At 42.5% G+C, this 19,073-nt stretch overlaps 1 protein-coding gene across 2 annotated transcripts in view; it reads left to right on the forward strand.

The window, feature by feature from the left end:
• CDK14 (cyclin dependent kinase 14) overlaps positions 1 to 19,073 on the forward strand; it is a 217,314-nt gene that overhangs the window by 32,479 nt on the left and 165,762 nt on the right. The gene's annotated exons all lie outside the window — the stretch shown is intronic.

Here is a 19,073-nt window from a genome sequence, read left to right on the forward strand (position 1 = left end):
CTAACAGGACCAGTGGACAGGGATGATGGGAATTGTAGTCCCAAAACATCTGGAGGGCCGAGTTTGCCTATGTCTGATCTAGGTCTTTAGCAACATTCAATATTACTAGATACAAGAGAGCATTTTCAACAGCTATGTTCAGTGCTTTGCCATCAGCAGTTACAGAAAGTCAATTTACTTAGCATTCTTGGACCTTTAGAGTTGTCTTTGTGAAAGTGGCTCAGTTGAAAAGCAAGCCAATGTTCCACTATGCCGTAATTTTTATAGGAGTGTAAGATTCCATTTTATTAGCCCCGTACTTTTTTTTTTTACACTTGGTTAACTCCAATGAAAACCATGTCTAAATTTGAATAGTAGTTTTCAATGTAGCCAAGTTCCTCGCTACAGCCATCAAAACTAGGTCACAATTATCAAATGGAAGAACTGAGTCAAAATTTAACTATTTCATTTTAAAAGGCACAGTTTGCATACATGCATATTGTCTTTTCTCTTTCTGTCCCTCTAACACCACAGTATTTGAAGTGTATGGCCTGTATACCACATAAACTGAAACCGGTCAATAAGTAGATGCACGTGCTTCGTGGCTAGCAAGCATCACCACTAAATGATTGTTACTGTCCTAGATCAGGTATGGGGAACTCCTGGCCTTCCAGGAGACGATGGGCCGGGGATGATGGGAGTTGTAGTTCAACAACGCTTGGTGGGACAAAGTCGCCCCCTCCCCACCAGCACAAGACTATTCTGTTACCTGTATGTTTGCTCTTACTATTAAATTAAAAGTTTCTCCCCTTCTTTCATAACACTAGTAAGTTTAGAACTCTGGGGCATTCAGTGGAGCTGAATGTTGGAAGGTTCAGGACAGACAAAATAAAATATTTCTTTACCCAGTACAGCTGCGGAAACTGCTCCCCCACTAGAGGCAGCTTTGACTATCAGGTTGTATGGTTTTGAAGAGGATTAGGAAAATTGATGAAGGATAAAGCTTTCAGCAGATACTGAGTATGATGGTTACATTCTGCCTCCACTGACAGAGTGAGTATGCTTCTGTTGTGCTCAGGTCCGGCTTTTTGGCTTCCCAAAGACACCTGGTGATAACAGGATTCTGGACTAGATGTGCCTCCCCCACGAGAGGTCTGGAGAGTAGCAACATGAGAATGGGCTTTTTCTTCAGGGGCTCCCTGTTTGTGGAATGCTTTCCCCAAGGAGGTTCAGCTGGCATCTTCATTATACACCTTTAGGTGCTAGCCTTTGGATGATTGACATCCAGTGCCCTTAAAAATGTGTTGGGAAGGGGGGTATTATTGGCTTGTTATTGTTTTTATTATGTATTATGTATTTTTATATTGTGAGTTTATGTTGTGAACCGCCCTGAGATCTGTGGGTAAAAGGCAGTATACTAATAATAATAATAATAATAATAATGGGCCATGGTCTGGTCCATCAGGCTGTTACTCTCATGAACATTTTCAGTACTGAATGTAGTTTGCAGGAAACAATAGTTACTTTACTAGGATAATGCAACCATACGCAAATATAGCACAATGCAGATAGGGATGTCCAATAAAGATGATTTAGGATCGTGCATATTTGACATTTCAGACACTGTCTATAATTTTTAAGGGTTTTCAAACCATGTGTTTTAGTAGGGGATATTCTCTTGCCTGTGAGTGTACATAGCATCAGTTTAAAAATTTGTCCAGGTCAGTACAGAGTATCTTGTTCAGGTGTTTGGTTCAGGTGGGAGCAGTAGTCTTTCCTTTTGCTTCTGTGTTGGTTGCTACATTATGTATGCCTAAGAAAACATCTGGAGGTCCAAGGATTCTCCATTGCTGACTCACAGAAGGAACTTAAATGTGGAAATCTGAAACCTTATTGATAATTCTGTGTCAAGCTGTGAGAAAATGCATATATATGTTCCTTTATTTTATCATTTAAATGTGTGCTCTGCGCCTTCTTTTATAATACTAGCAGGTTTCCCCCCATCCATAATATCTAAAAGGTTATCAAGTTTTGGACTCATGTCTGAAACTGGGGATTGCTTAAAGCTTGTTTACATTCCCCCTCCTTTTTCTTTAGAAAGAGCCTCTTCTGCTATTCTGTATCCAGCATTACCTATCTCCCTGATAAAATTAGAGGGAGGATTGTCTATGTAGGATTGAGGTGGTTAATTTCAGCTGTGCACTGTCCTGTTAAGTGATTCTTACAGAGAGAAAGAATGTCACTGCTTGTCTTTTAGGGAGAAAGTGTTAATGTCCTTGTTGTTTTGTATGCCATCTGGAAGTGAAATTGATTTTCATTTGTCTTGCTGGTTCTGGTGAAGGGAAGAAATAATTGCACTACCTAATTCATCCTGTGTCTGGCAGATGCTTGAAGTGTTCCAAGTACCAGAACTGGGTTTTGCCGCTAGTATCCTTGATAAATTGCACCAAATCCTAATCTAGATTTTGTTGACCCATGTCTTTTTTGTAGTTGATTTTTTAAAGCAAAAGTAGTGGGTTGTGGTCTTTGGTCTGGACTCAGAGAGCAGTAGTTGTAAATCTCTGGTTCTGCCTTGGAAATCTTGTTCCTTCTCCTGTAAGGGTATTACAAAACAAGTGCAGCAAACCCATCAAATGCAGCCGGGCACCTGCCATGTTCACGTAAGATGCAGTTTCTCTATCCAATGCGATTCTGTGTTAAAGAGGAGCACCTGATGTATTCATCAACATTGCCTTAATGAGCTACTTTAATATATTTATGATTCATGGTATCAAAAGCTCCTCTGCACTTGCCTTTGAAAATTCATTCTGAGTTCAATATAATAACAAATAAAGTAAGCAGAATCTTTTGAGACCTATACAGTGGACCCTTGCGTTACATACCGCTCTGGATATGTAATCTTCAGGTTGTGAAAGCGGCAAACCTGGAAGTGTATTCTTCTGGGTTTCACTGCTTGCGCATGTGCAGAAGCGGCGCCTCTGGTTACGGACCCCTGAAACGAATTAAATTCGTAACCAGAGGGTCCACTGTACCATCTTTAGAAGATACACTTTCTTGTTCCATAGCCACTGGCTACCCAGATCTGCAGTGCTATTCTGTTGGGCTCTACCATCATAAGCACATCACTATTAGGAGCCTTCCGTGCAGGCAGAATGTTACTGCCTGAGGAATGTCTCATCCTAGTCATCTGATTATGTTCATTGGATCAGTTTATACATGAACTGAGAATTGATTTAATAGTCCTTCATGTTATGCTGTGTTCTACTTAGAAAAAAGGTGCCTTTTTCTACATACTCCAATGAGATCAATATATAAATAAATTTATACATATAAAACATTGATTTTGCCCTGGTGCATTATATTGATCCAAAATGAAGCAATAAGGAAAGGAATAATAATCTCCCATGTTATGAGGTAGATGAAACCCTGGGGTTATACAACAAGGATTTCTGTTTTGCTTTGGCTCAAAAAGATGCTGTAGCATTCTGCAAATCTATATTTGGAGTATTAATCATCTTCTCTAATGCAAGTAGTTCTTTGTGACTGAAGGCAGTTGGTCGAAAGTCCCTTCATGCCACAAAGCCACAGTAACTTAAATTGATCACTACTGAGAACAGTCTCTTTTGTTGATCAAGTATAGCGTAGTATTTTTGGTATTTCCCCTCTGGAAGAAACAAAGGAAGAGATAAAGCAAACACATTTGCCGGTCTCAGAAGAAATACGCTGCCTATTGCAGCACAATATTCAATTGCACAAGGTGTTTAGCAACTAGGCCTTGAAAAGCTGGTAGTGGGCCTTTCGTTTTACATATTGGAGATGGGGATTAAGAGAAGACAAATGAGAATTGTTGTTTTGATACAGATGCGGACACTGGGATGCAATCTAGAGTGCTTCTTTAGACATGTCTGAAGGTTTGTATGTGCCCAGTGGGATTTTCTTTTTTTAAAAACCCTTTCCCTCATAAACGGAAAGCTACCATGTTGTGTCACACACTTGCTTTTGAAGCTTCCTTCATTGTCAAAAGTGGCTTGCTGTTTAGCCTGGGGGGCTACTTGAGAAACATGAGCACAAAGGGCCCTAGGAAGTGCAGACCTAGTTTCCTTTATGTCTGTGTTGGAATCCACAGTCCTTTGCCTGCAACCAGTAAGGTCAGTGTAGCACAGGCTATGTTGATTTGCGTATATTCGCTCTTCAGAAGGCTGTGGGAATATATTTACATTCTTTTCTTTTGAGACTTTTTATTTGGTAAATACATTAAAATGTACTCCCAAACCTGCCATTCCTTAAAGATCTGCCATTGCACTTTGTCCTTATGATGTATTTTCCGTTCGCCAGGGACCCGTTGGCACTTTTTGAAGTTGCGTTTAATGTCTTGGAAGGCGAGGTAGGAAAAATCTCTCGGTTGCCATACCTTGAGCAACTTCACAGTTGATTAACGGAGCAGAAAATGGTGCCATTTGGAACCTGAGATTCCTTTTACTTGCCACCATGTACATTAATCGATTGATCTTTCTGCCCTATTTAATTTTATCATATAAAATAAGGGACGTAAGAAGAGCCCCATGGAGCAGACCAAAGGCGTACGTCTTCTAGCATCTTGTTTCCACAGTGGCCCACTGGATGCTTATGGGAAGTTTACAAAGAGAAAGTGAGCACATAGAACTATGTGGTCCCAGTCACAGTGAGCCCAAGGTCACCGGGGTGTGGGAAGCAGCAGTAAATACATGATAACATGTTGGGATAGGGATAGCCACAACTTTATTGATTACAGATGTCAGTAGGCTTTGGCATAAGTGTTGGGTATGTATCCTGAATCAACCATCCTGATTGCTGGTTGATTATTTCTTCAGGGGCAATCCTGGGTTACGGATCACCCTGTGATGCACATCAAATATGGGTGATCCCTCCAGTGACTCCCTAGGGCAGGAGATATTCCAAGCTGTAATGTAATCTTCTGCATGCAAATCAGAAGCTACTCTCCCAGTCCTGTAAGGAGCTCAGGAAGGCTGCTCATTCAACTTCTCCCACCCCAGTTTTCCTTGCCCAATTAGCAGCATTCTGCAGTGCCTGGTGACAACTGAGCATGCTCAGTCTTCATTGGTCTGTTTCTTTGGGCTATGCTTTTTACTCCCCCAACTCTCAGCATTTCCTCCATGCATGATGGCTCCTCTTGTTTTCCAGCAGTCCCATTTTGACTCTTGAGAGTTCATTTTGAGGTGATTTAGTCATTAATGTGTGGGAAACTATGTTCCTTTTACCCATGTTGTTGTGCTGCGATTTCATTATATATTTCAGTAGTATGAATCATATGCGCTGTTACTGGGGACTTAATGGATTCTGGAATGACTTCATTATAAGGATGCCATACAGAAAAGATGTATATTACCACCTGTCAAATTTCAGTGACTGAGTTATATCTAACAAAACATGATTTTGTATATTAAAGGTGTAAAACAAAAACGTCTTTGAACATTTCCCCCGTCTGTGAATTAATAATTCACTGAAGTCTGCCAGAGTGACACGTTCTGACAAAGAACAGCAATATTGTGCCAAATCCTGAATGACCAACTATGCTTTGAGCAAATATCCTGTTTATATGAAAGTATATTAATCAGGTGAGGATTAAAAAGACGTGCTTCTGTGTGTAACTTACTCCTAGGGCGGGGATAAATGATAAAACTTTCCACCCCAGGGCCCACTTGAGAAGGCTAAAAATTACTCAGGCCTGGCTTCCGGTTTCTGTCCCCACGCCGTGGCGACGGCTCTCTCAAAATCGGAGAGACGCACAGGCTGAAAAAAGGGGAAGGGGTTAAACTATCCCCTATAAACCTCTTGGGGTACGGGAGGTACTGACAACCCGCTGTCGCCTCAATGGCTCGTCTCCGCACGGATCACAGATCAGTGCGAGGATGGTTGGAGGCACTGGGTGCCACACACTTCACCTGATGCGAAACCCCCCCCCCCATCGCCATGGGATGCGGAGGTTCTCCTTATAATTGGGTTTTAATTGGCATTAAGAATAGGCACGTACTGGAGGACAGGGACATTATAACTGCGAACAATCAGCTGCGTGGAACTGAAGTTTGAAACTGGGAGAAGATTCTATCTTGTGCTGGAGGTGGTTGGAGGAGAGCAGGGGCTCTCTGCTATATTTTATGGAAGTTTCTGCATTTATGATTCGGCGACCCTCTCCTAATATAGAATTTTAAGATATACAAGTGAGGATGGTTTGATGTACGATGTAACATTGTGATTTAAAAGAAGATGTAAAGCTGTGTGTAGCTTGAAAGGAGTAAAGCGGGGGAGGGAGCCTGGTTGTTTTGTTTGGGTGTCACTGGGAGTTAGAGCCTACCCCCCCCCCCCCAAGACTGAAAGAGGTCGTGGATATGTTGATATCTAACCTTTTTTTGTAATTAAAAAAAGCAGCGAAAGGAAAGTGGCGTGAGGGCTTTTTGTATGTTGGAAGAGGAATGGCAGTGCCTTTCCTCTCCCTTTCCAGCTGGAGGAAGAAAGGGCAAATCTCTGGAACTTGTTGATCTGTTTGGAACTGCTTGAGCATTATGGGATGGAGCTGAGCTGGAGAAAGAAGAGGGTTTAACCTTGAAGCTGCAGCTCCGTCCCAACCAGGCTGGAACACAACAACAGTGGGAGTAAGGAGATAGCCCCAAATGCCGCAGGAAAAAGGAACACGTCAAAGAGACATATAAGGCCAAGAGACCAACAACTGACGTTCGGATGTGGCGCACAGAGGATGAAAAGGAAAAAGCTACAGGTTCCTTACTTGAAGTCTTTTTTTGAAAGTTAAATAATATAATAACACGAATAGAAATCATTAAGACTGCAGCTGTTAATTACCATATTGGCCTGAATATAAGCCTCACTTTTCCCCCAAATTCCAACCATGAAAAGTTAAAAGTGCAGCTTATATTCGTGACCTTACGGTATGCAGCCAGAAGCGCAGGGCAAACAGCGCCAGGAGCGCGTCAAAGCAGCGTCCGCCCTGTGCGTAGTCCCCCGTCCTCTCCCCCAAGGCTGGGAAGGGACACAGTGCGGCGCCCCCCGCCAAGTATGCAGCCAGTAGCAGCGAGGAATGGAGCTGCTTATATTCGGGCATTTTTTCTTTTTCCTCCTCCAATTTTAAAGGTGCGGCTTATATTCGGACCAATACGGTATGTGATAATTTTGAAATTGGCAGCCAATGCAGTCAGGGGCAGGTTCAGTGTAATAAGCTCAAGCTATCTTGCCCCAGTGAGCAACCTGGCCACTAGATTCTGCAGCAGCTGAAGTTTCCAAACAGTCTTCAGAGGCAGCCTTCAAATTGCAGTAATTTAACTTAGAAGTTAACAGAGCATAGACAACAGAAGTTAGGCTATTCCTGTCCGGATAGGGACACAGCTGGGCCACGGGGCAAAGCTGTTGGAAGGCACTCTGTGCCACCGAGGCCACCTGAGCCTTAAGTGACAGCAAAGGATGCAGAACCCCCCCCCCCCAAAAGGGACAAAGCTTTGTGTTTTCTTTGCACTCAGCTTGGAAACCAAGTGGACTACCACATCAGAGGCTATCTTATACTGAACTAGACCATGGGTCCATAGGGCTCAGTATTGTTTACACCGATGGACTGTGGCTTCCCAGGGTTTCAGGCAGCAGTCTGCCCATGTGGTCTACCAACAGGAATGTGCATCTTTTCAGGAGATGCCCTGTCCCCTTCCTGCACAAACCTTTATTTGCAGCCTCCATAAGAAGAGTGCGGTGTTTGAACCTGCTGTTATCACAACTGCTTTCTTTTGAAACATTCATTGCTGAGAGTAATTTAGCTGTATCACTTACCTGTGGCACAGTTCCTGTTGTTGTTTTAACATGTGTTTTATGCTTTGAAGAACATGTCTCAAACAAAAGCATTTGCCTTTAAAAAGAATTACATCTCCTTGCTGAAAAGAAGTTGTTTTATATTAAAGTGATGCCGTAGTTTTTCATAGGATGGGGCATCCAGTTACGTACTTCTGCCCAATGTTGATCACATCAGCTTCCTCGTACAACTTTGTACAATGAAGTATTCAGTGGGTGATCCACCCTTTTCTTTGCCCTTTCATATCCTAGTTAAACAGAACAACAGTTTCTTTTGAGGGTAGACGTATTTAGTGCTTATGCAACAAATACTTGCAATAAAGTGATATCAATCATAATGTAGTTTAGTTTCCTTGAGGACTCAAAAGCTTGTTTCACAAAACCCTTAAAGACTTGCTCTTAACTATTTTTCTTTCTATAGACATGGAAGACACAAAGGACAGACTGCATAATGTCAGTCTGTTGTGCTTTACCAAAGTGCCATTGTTGATTCTTGTGTACCTCCTACCAGAAGCTCCAGGTTGCCACCAAAATTGAGGGGACCCGGTGTACGACTTGTGTGTGTGTGTATGATGTCACATGCATTGTGTGCATGTGATGTTGCTTTGTCTGGAGGAGGCTGAGTGCTCTGGATGAACCACCCAATGAACCTCTGAGGCGTGCTGTTCACTGTTCACTGCCCCCCTCAATGTTGGGGGGGGTTTGTTCCCTTTCCAACAAATATTGAGGGTACTGAGGTGTCTTTGGCCCCCTAGAGTTGGCGTGCCTGCCTCCTCCAAAAATTAAAGAGAAAAAGATTTTTTTCTTACTATTTGGGTCAAGCAATAACCAGCTTTCTCCAGCATCTACATGCTCCTAGACTATTCATTGTTCTCTTGCATTTATTTATTATTTTATTTTAAACATATATGGAACTTAGCACAGGTTATATGGAAATTGTGTTGTATTATATATTACATTTTAAATACTTTATTCATTTATTTACATGCTAAGGTGTATGGGGTGTTAGGTGGGGGTAGTACCACTGGTGGGGACGACAACACGTGTGCTCCTTCTGGGGTAGTTTGTCCACCTTTGGTCCCGATCCTGCGTTCAGCTCTCACCTGTGGCTCCTAGAAGCTGTCAGGATGCAACAGCAGCCACACTCCAGGAATGGCTAAAGTAGGTGAGGGTAGCTGATGGCTCTCCAGTCCTTGGTGAGTTAGGGACTGCCCTGCATGCAAAGACAGGCTCTGGCTGATTGAGTGGTCAAGACCAATGGTGGGTCCAACGGTCAAGAAGGTGGATTCTCTATATGCTTTAGAGGGAAGTGAGGGGCAGATGGGGCTCATCAAACTGGGAAGGTAGCAGAAGAAAAACTCTGATCCTAAGCCTCCACTGCAATGCGGGATATCTTCAGGAGAAAAGGCTGAGGAGTTTGGCACCAGCCAAGCTGGTGCCAAATATATTCCTCTGCTTTCCATTGGACTACATCAGCAAGGCCGAGAGGGGGGTATTTGTTACGATATGGATGCAACGCAGCTGCAAACTGGTAGCTTGAAAACATCACATGATGGGAATGATGGGACTGACTGTGGGAAAGAATGTTACAGTCAGTTCACAGGGCGATGCACCGGAATTTGCTCAGAGTGTAATTTGAGACCTTCCTCTTGCGTATGTACCAGAAGTCTTTGCCACTTGCTGGAAGGAGTCTGAAGTGAATGGACATGTTTTCTGTAGTGCTGAAAAGTCAAAACAAAAGCATGTAAATAGACGTTTCTGGCTATCTCCTTTCCCTGCTAGGGAAGCAGGAGGGAGTGGGTGTGTACTTCCCACGCTGGGAAGTATCGCCTATCGAGACCTAGCCTGGATCCTGCGGGGATTGCAGCCAGGGAGGTCACCGGAGACCAAGCCGGGAGCCTGGGAGAGTTGCCAGCTTCTCCCGAAGCAGGCTTGTTTTCCAACAGTATTGTCATCTGGGCAGCCTAGGACCTCCATATACACCGCCCGGCTTGCTCCTTGAGGAGGTTACTGCAGTGCTACTAATGCAGCAGTTTGACTTCACCCTTGTAGGCACACTCCATTGTCTCCATTGCCAACAAGGTGGTGTGCATGAGTTTGCCCTTTCATTTTTCCTCTTTGTGCCTCATGTTATACCTTTCTTTTGAGTAGGTAGAGCTTAGAGGTAAGTGGGGATTTCAAATATGGTCCCTCCCCAGTTATGCTCTAAAATTTTAACCATTATGCCATGCTGGCTTAGTGTCTTTTGAAAAACCTTAACTCTGCACAAGTGTCTATAACAGAAAGAACATATTTAATAACCCTGTTAGCTGTGGAACTTCCCCTCTGCAGTTCCTAGAGCTGTCTCTGGGGGAATGTTGCAGTTCTTCAAATAGGTTATATTTTATTTCATTCTGTATTTCTGTCTTCTACATGCCACTCATCAGGATGTGTTTTTGTAGGGCGAGGCCTGAGCAACCCATTGCTGTTCATTCTAAATGCTTTTAATATTTCTATTATTTTGTACCAGCTTCCAAAACTTGCATTTTAGTTTCTGCTCAGAGCATTGAACCTTCTGGGTATATGACACCCAAGTGTGTACATACCATCAGGTTCACCTACAGAATGCTTACAGACTGTGTGTGTGAGACCTGTCCTTCAGATGACCTGTTTTATGTTCCATATACCAGTGTAAAAACTGCTGCTGAGATTTATATACCTTTTTTTGTATTACATTGCCTTTGAACATCTTTATACACCTTTCTTTGGTGCTGTGTGGCTATAAATACAGCCTAGTCTTTGAATTTCTTTGAAAGAATCTGTATGCTGTGTGGGATCTAATCTCAAAGGTGCTAGTGCCTTTGCTTCAAACCTTTTCCTTTCTGCTAGGTTTCTCTGTGTTATATCCTGGGATGTTCAAAATGGCCTTCTGCATTAATTGAATTTGATTGTTTTGGATTCAAAGTTCTTTTCATTATCCACATTCTGAAAAGAAGCAAGTTTTCTCTCTGGTCGGGGACAGAGGGTGGCGCTTGGGAGGGAATTGTCATCGCACCACTCCTTGGTGTGTGGAGTGCCTCAGGGTGCGATACTCTCCCCGATGCTTTCTAACATCTTTATGCGCCCCCTCGCCCAGCTTGTCCAGAGTTTTGGGCTGGGCTGCCATCAGTATGCTGATGACACCCAACTCTATCTGTTGATGGATGGCCATCCTGACTCGGCCCCAGACATACTGATCAGATGTTTGGAAGCTGTGGCTGGATGGTTACATGGGAGCCGGTTGAAGCTAAATCCTTCGAAGACAGAGGTCCTCTGGCTGGGACGGGACGGGACGATATGGGATTGAGGGAGCAACTCCCATCTCTTGCGGGGGTGCAATTAGTGCCAGCACCGTCCGTTAAGAGTTTGGGTGTAATCTTCGATACCTCCCTCTCTATGGAGGCGCAGATTGCAGCTATAACAAAGGCAGCATTTTTTCATCTCCGCCAAGCTAAGCAGTTGGCTCCTTACCTCTCTCGCCCTGACCTAGCCACTGTGATCCATGTGACAGTCACCTCCAGACTGGATTATTGTAGCTCGCTCTACGTGGGGCTGCCCTTGAGACTGACCCAGAAACTCCAGCGGGTGCAGAATGCCGCGGCGAGACTCCTTATGGGGTCCTCGCTGCGAGATCATATTCACCCGGTGCTATACCGGCTGCACTGGCTCCTGGTGGAGTACAGGATCAGGTTTAAGGTGCTGGTTTTAACCTTCAAAGCCCTATACGGCCTAGGACCCTCGTACCTACGGGACCGCCTCTCCTGGTATGTCCCACAGAGGAACTTATGGTCTTCAAATAAAAACATCCTGAAGGTCCCAGGTCACAGAGAGGTTAGGCTGGCCTCAACTAGAGCCAGGGCTTTTTCGGCTGCAGCTCCAATTTGGTGGAACACTCTGTTGCAAGAGACTAGGGTCCTGCAGGACTTGACATCTTTCTGCAGGGCCTGCAAGACAGAGCTGTTCCACCAGGCCTTTGGCCAGGGCACAGCCTGACTCCCTCCTTTGGCAATCTTTACAGAACTTTAGTTGCCATCAATTTGATTTTAATTAATTTTTATAATGTTTTCAGAATGTTGCACTATTTTAGTGTTGTTAGCCGCCCTGAGCCCGGCTTCAGCTGGGGAGGGCGGGATATAAATAAAATTTATTATTATTATTATTACAGCTTGCAGTAACAGGTGCTGCTTCTTTTTTGTTTACTTTGCTGGGTGTTTTTTCGGAACTCTTTTTTCGGAAGTTGGTACCAGGGGCCAAGCCCTCTCCCCACCCTCTATATTTTTGGGGTGGGAGGATGGAGGTCCCCCAGGGTCCCAAAAGCACAGAGCTGACGCCTGGGGGACTGAAGGCAGCATGCATATGCCCCAACATTCTACTGATTAAAAATCGGGACAGGGGCCTTGCCTCTGTTTCCCTGGAAGCTTCTGCCTGGCTTAGTGAGGGAAGCGTGATACTCATGTCAGGATCCCCCCCCCCCCATCTTACTTGCAAGCTGGCGCCTCTGGTTGGTACCCTGTCTTGTGCCCCAGAGTTTGGAAGAACTACAAGTAAGTTTCAGCTGCAGTTGAAAAGGCAAACAATTACCGTATTTTTCCGTGTATAAGACTAGGTCCCCCCCCCCCTAAAAAATAATGTCAAAAATTTGGGGGCATCTTATACACGGATACATCTTCCTCCATTTTCTTAAATCAGAGCCCCCCAAAATAGGGGGCGTCTTATACATGGGGGCGTCTTATAGACAGAATAATACGGCACTTAAAGGTGTTTAGTGCTGTGCAGACCCTGAGGCTCTAAAGAAGGGTAAATTATGTGTAAACTACTCTTAAACAAACAAGCAGGCAAACAAACAAACAAACAAACAAACAAACAAACAAACAAACAAACTCTAATGTCACCCCCAGATTACAAGACCAGAAAAAGCTGTAAAGACCAAGACTAATTCCAGAATTAATGTAAATCCTGAGCATTACGTGTTTTAACTGTGGAGCATAACTTTGAAAAAATGATATTTTAAATAAAAAATTTAACAAAGAGAGGAAAAAGAGAGAGGGGGAAAGTAAGGGGGGAACCACACCCATTAGTTTACATTAAAAATGCAATAACCAAATCTTAATTTAAACCTGGAAGTACATGAATATCAAGGGTTTTTTTTTTGGCCAATGCAAAGTTGATATAGATAACAACCTCTGACCAAAAAGAAAATATAACTGGGCATGCCTTGGTTGACTTTTTCTACACTATAGTTCTGTCTTCAGTAACTTGTCTAAAATAGTGAGGGTTTGGGGGAATACTTTTATTTAAAAGAAATGAGGATATAAAATTAGGTGTGCTGAAATAATCGTTTTAGGAACGACACATTTGCCCCCCCCATCTAGTGACACTTTTTGCATCTGTATGTTCCAGCAGCTTTACTATGAGTGGTCAGAAGCAGCATGTAATGTAGTGTGGCAGCGCTAGTAAAGGTAAAGGGACCCCTGACCATTAGGTCCAGTCATGGACGACTCTGGGGTTGCGGTGCTCATCTCGCTTTATTGGCCGAGGCAGCCGGCGTACAGCTTCCGGGTCATGTGGCATTACTAAGCCGCTTCTGGCGAACCAGAGCAGCGCATGGAAACACTGTTTACCTTCCCGCCAGAGAGGTACCAATTTATCTACTTGCACTTTGACGTGCTTTCGAACTGCTAGGTTGGCAGGAGCAGGGACCGAGCAACGGGAGCTCACCTTGTCGCGGGGATTCGAACCACCGACCTTCTGATCGGCAAGCCCTAGGCTCTGTGGTTTAACCCACAGTGCCACCCGCGTCCTGTGGCTGCGCTACTATTACTTATTACGTTTATGTCCCACCTTCCCTCCAAGGAGCTCGATGTGTGGCATACATAATTCTCTTCCTCCCAATTTTATCCTCATAACAACCCTTTGAGGTAGGTTAGGTTGAGAGACCCAAGTCCACCCAGTGAGTTTCATGGCTATGTTGGGATTTGAACCCCTGGTCTCCCAGGTCCTAGTTGAATGCTCTAACCACTACACCACACTGGCTCTTTTGAGAGAGAGTGGCAGTCTTCCCTACAGCACAAGCTTAGGTTTTCCTGTAAAGAGTCTCTTGCACTGCATTGCCCTTAGTTAAGTGGCCTTGCTTTTTAAAACTTGAATTTAAATATCAGTGTGGGCTTTACAAGTGTTTGGTTAATTTTTTCATCATGTAAATGTTCTGCCCAGCTGTAAACAATAATAAAGACCAGCATTTTCTGTGTCACAACTACTACATCAAAATGTTTTCCAATTGCTAAAATGACTAAATAATCAAAATATGACCAGCTATGGTGCCACCAATTTAAAAAGCATAGCCGCCTTACAGTAAAGTGAATAAATATAAGAATAATGTACACTACTAGCCTCATTTTTTTTAAAAAAGGAAACCTTGCATTATTATTCATTATTCCATCTCAAGCTTTAAAATAAGAGCATTTTTCTAGTATAGAAATTGAATGATCCCACGTTTTGTTAGGACGATTAAAAACTCATATTGGTTTTAACTTATTTTAATTTCCTATTTCTTTATCTCTCCTTTCCAAAAAAGGACAGGGACTTCTGTTCAAATAAATAACATGCGCAAGGATGGTAAACGTTGTGAACATGGTGTTCTAATCTATGTGTACACAAATAACAGGGCGTGTTGAGTGTGAGATAAAGAACTAAAAAATTGTATCTTCTCTTGAGCTGTGTATAAATAAGGTTTTTTTGTCAGTAGTCCTGAATCTAAGAAAATTTATGCCTCTCTGTTTTCTTATCAGTGGATTACTCATTTAGCCAGACACTAAGAAACAAAATGGTTCACTGCCCAGGAATGGAAAGTGGGCATCTGAATTAAGTCTGGAGAATAGAAGGCTGCAAATAGGCTGAACAGTTAAGTGTCAGTATGAAAGGGGGCTTACAGCATGAAACGTGGTTAATGCAGTATTCCACAGGGGATGGCAATTTTGCCTTGATTATTCTTGTCTAGTAATCAAATGAAGGGAGCAGCTTAAAATGAGCCTAATAAAAAACAAGGGGAAAGTTACAGATAATATTAGTTCTTACCTAGACAGGCTGTTCCGTACACCCATCTTTTTCTCTCTTACAAACGCAAACCTCATGAAGATGTCTACATAATTAGGAGCCCTGTGCAGGTGAATAGGGAATGTAAACATGAGTAACTTGTGGGCTTCCCTTTGGCATAAGTGTGGCCACTATGAGAGCAGAATGCTGGAGTCAGTGCACCTTTTGCCTGATTCTGAGAGCTTGTGTTGCCTATCAAATAAAAAAGTCATTTTTTATCTTACTTTATTTACGTAGAACTTAGACAATACAATACCTACAATACAAAAAATTACATATATGCAAACTCAACATAAACACCCCGTGCATGTTTGGCTTCCAACTCTTCTCATTGTGTTTTTTTGTAATTTGTTAATCTGTACGCATTTCATTTTTGTTATTTTCTCTGTTATCAAGATTCATTCTACAGTCATACCTCATGTTACATCCGCTTCATGTTACGTTCTCTCAGGTTACTTCCCGCGGCGACCTAGAAGTATCAGAAAGGGTTACTTTCAGGTTTCGTGCATGCGCAGAAGCGCAAAATGACGTCACGTGCATGTGCAGAAGCGGCGAATCGCAACCCGCACGTGTGCAGACGCACCGCTGTGGGTTGCGTTCTTTTCATATTGCGAATGTGCCTCCAGAACGGATCCCGTTCGCAACCAGAGGTACCACTGTACATCTGTCAGGAGAATTTCATTATCCGTGTAGTTTTTAAGGTATTCTTTAAATGTTATCCATTCCTTATTGACTTTTTGAATTGTATTTCCTCTTATTCTCCCTGTTAATTTGGCAAGATGTGAAATATTCAACCATTTTCACTAACCAGTCTGTTTTTGTGGAGATGTTGCTTTTCCAATTCTTGGCTATTAAAATTCTCGCTGCTGTGGTTGCATACATGAATAAATTTCTGGAAGCTTTCTTGATTTCCACGGACATGATTCCAAGCAGGAAGGCTTCGGGGTTGTTTTTTTTAAAGGAGCACTTAAATATATTTTTGAGTTCATTATAAAAAATGTCCCCAAACTCCCTTAACCTCTTACACTTCCACCACATGTGTATGAAGGTGCCTATTCCATTTTTACACCTCCAACATAGCTTCATAGGATTTCATAGATAACTGCTGGAATTTGTTAGTTGTTGTTTTTTAAAGGCAACAAGTTTTAGAGCAATGTCTGTGTTGGCCAATGGGTCCTCACTGCAGCGTTCCTAGCCATTAATTTAGACAAGTCTTCATTCCTCAGCTCCACAATCAGGGGCGGTACATCCCATTTCACCACTTGAGGAAGTGCCGTTTTGCCTGCTGCTGCTGCTTCTACCATCACCTACCTGCTCCTGTGACCATTTTCCCTGCCTCATTTGCCAGTAGCAGAGAAGCGGCACTGCCATCGGTGCCAATTTTCAGAAAGACTAACACACATTTTGAGTGAGATCTCAAAAGGGTGGGGGGCTTCTGCCGCCTGAAGCAGTAGCCTCATCCTGCCTAATGGCTGGGCTGGCTCTGCCTGCAATATAGGGATGTTAGTACTGCCTGGTCTTACATGTCAAAATTGCTCGGTTGATGGTCTGGTTCACATGTCATGCCAAGCCCAATCTATGGCTTAGTGCTAATATGTGGACACCTGGAAAACAGCTCACTGCTGTTTTGTTTCTCCTGGGCCCTTTTTGTTGCTCATAAAACAGTGAATAAAACAGTATAAAATAACCAAGACTAGCAAAGGCAGTGTGATTAAAAATTAGTATTTATTACTGAAACATGAAGCATTAAAATCAGCTTAACATGGGTGGTTACACTTAAGTGAAAATGCATTTTTCTTGCAAAGATGGCATCACATGTAGTTCTGACTTCTGTAAGTCTACACCTTTTTGCAATGTGAGAATGGTTGCTCCATGGAATATGTGCCATTTATGAGGAGAAAGAATAATCCTGATTTTAAGGAACTTAAAAGTATGCTGCAAACATGCATAAAGCATTTTGTTTCATTTGATGTGTTTTTTTAAAAGGATAGGAAACGGCTGGTGTGAAAACCAGGACTTTGATGTACGCTTTTAGTGTGGGGAATTATGAAATTGAGAAACGTCGTTAAAAGATGGGTACATTCAATGCAGACGAAGCTTAAGGTGTAAATGAACCTCTCTCTTTTATTGTGTCAAGTTTCTATTCATTTGTGTTTGGTCTTTATTCTTTTCTGCTGTTGAAGTGATGTGACTGCTTTAGAACTTGGAGGCCCTTGAATTTAGTCCCTGCATGAGGCCAGCAGAAAGCTAGATATAATTTGAAGAATAAAAGTCCAGTAAGATGAGCTTTTGTTAGTAGCAAATGTATTGATGCATAGTGAGAGTGAGAGGGGTGGGGGAGAGACACTCTTTAGTCTAAAACTGTGTAGGATTGTTATGAGAAGAACACTTTTGAAAGTAAAGATAACGGCAATAAAACAGATGCACGTATTTGTGAAGTTGCTACTAGTAAAAATGTGTATGGCAGATGAAACATAACCTGCAGATTTTGGAATTATTAGTTAACACATTCAGGTTGCAACCTTATGAACAGGGAGACTTGGGGATGGCAGTATGCAAAATTCATCATGTGAAAGGCTGGGCTGGATGAATCCCAAGCCGGAATTAAGATTGCCGGAAGAAATATCAACCACCTCAGATATGCAGATGACACAACCTTGATGGCAGAAAGTGAGGAGGAATTAAAGAACCTTTTAATGAGAGTGAAAGAGGAGAGCGCAAAATATAGTCTGAAGCTCAACATCAAAAAAACGAAGATCATGGCCACTGGGCCCATCACCTCCTGGCAAATAGAAGGGGAAGAAATGGAGGCAGTGAAAGATTTAACACTCAAAGGCAGCAACATTAATCTTTTAATATTTGTGTTGAACTAGGGTGACTAAATTCTTCAAAAACAATGTATATCTGTATTATCCTTTTGTGAAAGAGGCTCCCACATGATCAAGAATTTCCATGTGTAATTGATCCAACTTCTCTGCAAATCTAATACAGGTGGATTGGTAAGGATTTGTTTAGCCCTTGTTTTTCTTATAAAGTCAAACCTGGTAACTCAAACATAATCCATTCTGGAAGACCGATCGACTTCCGAAATGTTTGAGTTGTGAGGCGAGGCTTCTGATTGACTGACAGCTAGGTGTTTGCATAGCGGAAGCTGCATCGGACGTTCGAGTTCTGAGGAACGTTCTAAAACCGAAACACTTACTTCTGCATTTTTGGTGTTTGGGAACTGAAACATTCAGCAGTGGAGTCATTCGAGTTCCGAAGTTTGACTGTATTCTTTCTATTGAAAGATAAAAAGTAATGTGTATATAATTGTAAGTGCACAGAGTAAAAGAATTGGGGGGGGGGGGGGAGATAGCCCTTGTAAGGTTACGGCCCAGATGCCATTCCCTCACATTTATTTCTTTTAAAGAAAGATTCTGAAAATAGCTCTTTGAAAATAAAGTGAAAATACAAGCTTGACCTAAAGTCAGTGGAAGTTTCCAACCATCTACTGAAGAATAAGTGAGACTTATTGCTTTGGTTTTTGACTGGTGGAGTCTTAAGGGCCAATGACTCCTCATGTGTCTGCAAAATCAAAATGCAGCTAAATAAGGATTTGCTTAACTGAAGGACATGAAATTTCTTCATCTATTTCTGCTAATCTATTGCTGAATAAATAACTCTTTCTTAATTCTCCTGGCTCTTAAAGTCAAGTCAAAGGCAGTGTTAGAAACTCAGATATATAACCTACTCACCAAATGGCTCCTTAAACCTGGGTTACGATTGCCGCAATGGAATGTCTAGGTGCCTTTTTTGCAATTAAATTCATTATTATTATTATTATTATACTGCTTTTTATGTTGAAGGAAAAAAAATCTGAAAGCGGTTTGCAACACATTAAAACATGAAGTAAAACAATCCAGAAGAAAACAAATTCAAATTTCAAGAAAAATATTTTAGATCCTGCTCTTAGTGTCATTTTGCTTTCCCCATATTTATTTATTTACCTACTTAATTTATATAGCTGCCTCATAGGAAGCCAGTGTGCTGTAGTGGTTAGGGTGTCAGACTAGGACCTGGGGGATAAGGGTTCAAATCCCTTTGGATGATGATATTGAGGTGACGCTCATCAAATGCCAATGCTAGTGAAGACAGAA

Source organism: Podarcis pityusensis (assembly GCF_964106645.2).
Source record: "Podarcis pityusensis genome assembly, chromosome: 12".
NCBI classification, from domain to species: Eukaryota; Metazoa; Chordata; class Lepidosauria; order Squamata; family Lacertidae; genus Podarcis; species Podarcis pityusensis.